The sequence below is a fragment of the Camelina sativa genome, chromosome 14, assembly GCF_000633955.1.
Source record: "Camelina sativa cultivar DH55 chromosome 14, Cs, whole genome shotgun sequence".
NCBI classification, from domain to species: domain Eukaryota; kingdom Viridiplantae; phylum Streptophyta; class Magnoliopsida; order Brassicales; family Brassicaceae; genus Camelina; species Camelina sativa.
Window position 1 is genome coordinate 22,120,209 of NC_025698.1, and position 4,704 is coordinate 22,124,912.

Below are 4,704 nucleotides of genomic sequence, written 5' to 3' on the forward strand. Positions count from 1 at the left end.
TTTTTTTTTTTGTGTGGATCGAGAAGATAGAGAAAACGTTTGATGTGCTTACCCGAGAGGGGAGACGTTGCCGGAGAGAGGGAGGACGATTGAGGAAAGAGGAGATTTGGGAGAGGTAATACTAGAGAAGGTTTTGAAGATGGACGATCTTGATAAAGGAACTATAACCAAGAACAAGAACAAGAGAAGAGATAATTTTGAATTCATGTCTTTTGTTGCTCTTTCTTGCTTGGACAACAAACAATCAAAAGCTTCTTCACAAACGAAAAAAAGAGAGGATCTGAGGGATAGGGTCAATGAACATAAGCGTGTGTATTTGTTTACAGGTCAATGGTCATTATATAAAAGTCATATTCGAATTAAATATATCCTAACAAGAAAAAATAAATACAGAAATACATTAAAATTCTTTGTTTTTTTTTCAAAAAAGATATACTATAATTAAAGAATTTAATGTACACTGCTAATGATTTTTATATACTTTTCCCAATTTATCATTATTTTCCTGTTTTGGACGAGCAGAAATAAATTATTTTGGTCTATTTTTAATTTAAGTATTGTATCAAAATTAAGATGACTTTTGAGGTAAGAAGAGAATTAAATTAAGAAGAGAGGAAGCTTCGTGGAACATATTGGATTGGATACCAACGCGGTTTTAGACACGGAAAGAGCCGTACTTGTGTGTTTGATGATTTTGACACTTTTAATTATTACTTTTTTTTTAATCAAAATTTTGGACACTACTTATTAAATAAATTAAACAGTGAACAATTCAGATCAGTAAATTTATAAATACTAAGATTGTGCCCACGCTAGGCCACAAAATTTTTTTTTTTATTGTTTTAGTTTAATTATTTTGAGGATAATTTATGTATGGTGTTTCTAATTAAAAACCATTATTAATATTGACAATTTTCATTAATAATATTTTATTTTTAGGTTTTTGTTATCATTTGTTTTTGGTTATTTTTTATTTTATTATTGTAAGAAAATTATAAACTAAAATTAATTTTGTTTTTTTCTTGTATTATGATGCATTGGAGAACCATTATTAGTGTTAGCTTTCTCATCACAGCTCATAAAAATTATGAACTATTATTATCAATATTAAATTTCCAAATATAGCAAAATATATAGGCAGAAATTTTAACAGTCCCTCCTTATATAGGTAATGAGCATAAATCATTGTTAAAAAAAACTATACTTGGAAAATACCCTATATATGCAAATCAGAAAATGCAACAAAAACAAACAAACATTCATCTTAAGAAAATGAGTAAATACCTAGGGTATGTGCAGTATATTTTTGTAAGATATGTTTAAAGGAAATTTGCACCCACACCTACTTTACCTCCAACTTCTTTCACTATAACCTACTTTCTACTCTTCCTATACTTTCTCAAGTTTTTTTTGCTTAGGTGTCATTTTTAATGGCAAAACTGCCCTTGAAATCAATAGAAGAAATGTGGCTCAAGTGTAACTAGGAAGGAGAATGTGAATTATTTGTGACTGTTAGATCGTAACTAGATAAAAGATCTAATGGTTATAGATTTTTTTTGCAGAAGTCTCCTTCCACGCGACAAGTTGGATGTTTTTTACTAAGTAACCATAAAGGCAGACAGTTTGTGGATAAGAATCGTTCAGCGGCTGTAGGGTTTTGGGAAACATGGCTGCGCTCGTATGTGATTTTGTGTGGATACGATTATCTTTGTTGATTTTTTCTTGTTTTTTTGTGGATGGGTGTATCTTAAAAATTATTTTTGAACGTGATGCAGGATGATTTCCCTAGTTTTTGTGTTGTAATTTCCAGGAAGTGGAGTTGCTCTGCGGATGGTGTTTGGGTGTTTCAGGTGGACAGTAAGCTGTTGTCGCGTGTTGTTCCTTTGAACGTGTCTACGGGTTTAGTGGAATTAGAAGACTCGGTGGTCGCTGAATTTGGGTTGACGGAGAAGAAGGCGATTCTGAGTTACTGCATCCCTTCGTTTATGCAATTGACAACGGGAGTAAGGACGCCACCAGTTATTGTGACTACAAATGTAGGGCTGGAGTACTATATAGAGATGTTGCGTTCTAATCTAGGCTTGAATTTGTTTGTTACGTTTGAAGAGCTAAGGAAAACAGGTAATCTTCATGGGTCGCAGGATTCAAGAGAGGCACTGCGAAAAAAGCAGAGCTGTCGGTCGTCATCCGGTTTTAGTAATAGTTATAGTGAAGAGGGTTTTTTAGGAGAAGCATGTACGACAGGTTCTCAGAGTTTTGTGATTGAGACAACACAGGTTGATAATGATTACATGGCTGAAGTTGCAGAAATAGAGTGCAAGATGATGGGCGCAAATGGTACGGAATATATTAAAGGGGTGGATGTAGACGATGAGAACAAGAGTTCAGGCGGAAGGAGTGATTCAGAAGGTTTTGTAGTGGCGGATAGTTTTGAAGATCTTCAGGAGGAAGAAGAATCTGTATTGACAGAAGTAAACGTTACCCCTAAAGACTATGATAAAGAGTTTTGAGGAAATTTCATTGGTGATCAGTTTGGGCGAGTTAATGTTGTGGAGGTAATGTGTAATACATTTTCTTGCTTTGACCACACGGTGTTAGTAAATGGTGTTATTCCTTTAAAAGAAGAAGATAAAGCGAGGACAAGTGTTGGTGTGGGAGGACATGAAGTCGGGTATGGCGACCATGCTGGGGTGTCAACTTGGTCAAATGAAAGTGGATAAAATAATGTCACTGACGTGGACAGTAGGAAGTTAGAAGATATCAACGATGAGGAGTTTGATATCCCTCCTTTGTTTGACGACACTGAGTATGAGAGGGAAGAAATCCCCGATCTTAACTTTGAGGATGATGGAGAAGGGATCTGCAAAGGGAAGTTGTTTGCAAACAAATAGGATTGCCAGATTGCTCTAGCTAAATATGCAATTAAGAACAAGTTTCATTTTACGCAGTCGACAACGAAAAAGGATTCGTTTGTAGTCAGTTGTTCTGGTGAGAGTTGTGACTAGATGGTTCTAACATGTGAAAGGAAGGACTCAGGATACTATGAAATTAGGAAAGCAAATCTTGAACACACATGCCCCATAGAGACTAGGCATAACTATTTGCGAAAGGCAACCTCACGGGTAATTGCAGCTGTATTTAAGGCTAGGTACAGTGATTCAACGAAAGGGCCAGCCCCAGTGGATCTGCAGCAGATGGTTCTTGAGGATCTTAGGGTAAATGCATCCTACAACAAGTGTTGGAGGGCGAAAGGGAAGGCTTTGGAGGGGATGTTTGGTTCTGATGATGAATCTTACGAGGATCTGCCTGCATATTTGCATGTCTTAAAAGAAGCTAATCCAGGAACCGTAACTGATTTGAAAACTGAAGTCGTAGAAGATGGTAGAGAAAGGTTTTTGTATTTGTTTATGGCATTTGGGGCATCAATTGAAGGTTTTCGTAAGGTTAGGCGTGTTATTGTTGGGGATGGTACTCATCTTAGCTCCAAGTATAATGGTGTGCTTCTTACAGCTAGTGGACAAGATGCAAATTTCCAGGTTTTCCCTCTTGCTTTCGCAGTTGTAGACAGTGAGAACGATGATTCTTGGACATGGTTCTTTGAGAAGTTGGAGAGAATAATTGCATACAGTAAAACCTTGACAATAATCTCAGATAGGCACAGATTAATCTACACTGCAAAGAAGAGAGTTTATCCCTTGGCACATCATGGAGCTTGCATTGTTCATCTTGCAAGGAATGTGAATGCCCGGATTTATAACAAAGGTCTGGCGAAACTGGTGACGAAAGCAGCATTTGCATACAAGGTACCAGCCTATCAAGAAACATATAAGCAAATCAAGGCTAAGAGCAGCAAATGTGTAGCATATTTGGATAAAATTGGTGTCGGTCATTGGAGTAGGGCATATTTCCAAGGATATCGTTCCAATTTGATGACATCAAACATTGCAGAGTTGTTGAACAACGCTTTCGGAAAGGGTCGATCGTCACACATTGTTGAACTACTTAAGTTCATTTGTGCCATGTTGACAAGGTGGTTTAGTGCAAGGAGAAAAAAAGCTGCAAAACATAAAGGTTTAACCACTCCTGAGGTTGATAAACAGATGCAGAAGAATGTGGGGACCGTTAGTGGGAGCAGAGTTGCCAATGTTTCAAGTTGGAGTTATGAAGTTGTTGGTTTGCTGAATGGAAAACATCATGTGTTGCTTGATATGAAACAGTGTTCGTGCAAACAGTATGATCGAGTTAAAATACCATGTGGACACGCGTTGTTAGCCGCAGATACACAGGGGATACCCTATGGTACGTTGGTCGGGGATTGCTACAAGACAGAGGTTTGGAGAGCTACGTATGCAGGGGTGATAAATCCAGAGTTATCTGATGTTGAGATACCATTTGAAATCAAGAACAGGGTGTTGTACCCTCCAAAGGCGCGTAGGCCACCTGGACGGTCAAAGGAGACGAGGATCCCATCTATTGGAGAATTTCCGGTAAGTGAATGTTGCTCTGTAGTGGCTTCGTTGGAAAAAATCAAAAGTGTTATGGTAAGTTAACTGAGAATATGTTTTGGCTAAAAATGCAGAAGAATGGGACGGGAAAAGCTAAAGTGAATAGGTGTGGGAGATGCAAAGAGACTGGACACAACCGAGCTAGCTATACGAACCCTTTGCCATGAGTTCGAGGAATCTGGTGTGTGGTGTTGCGTGG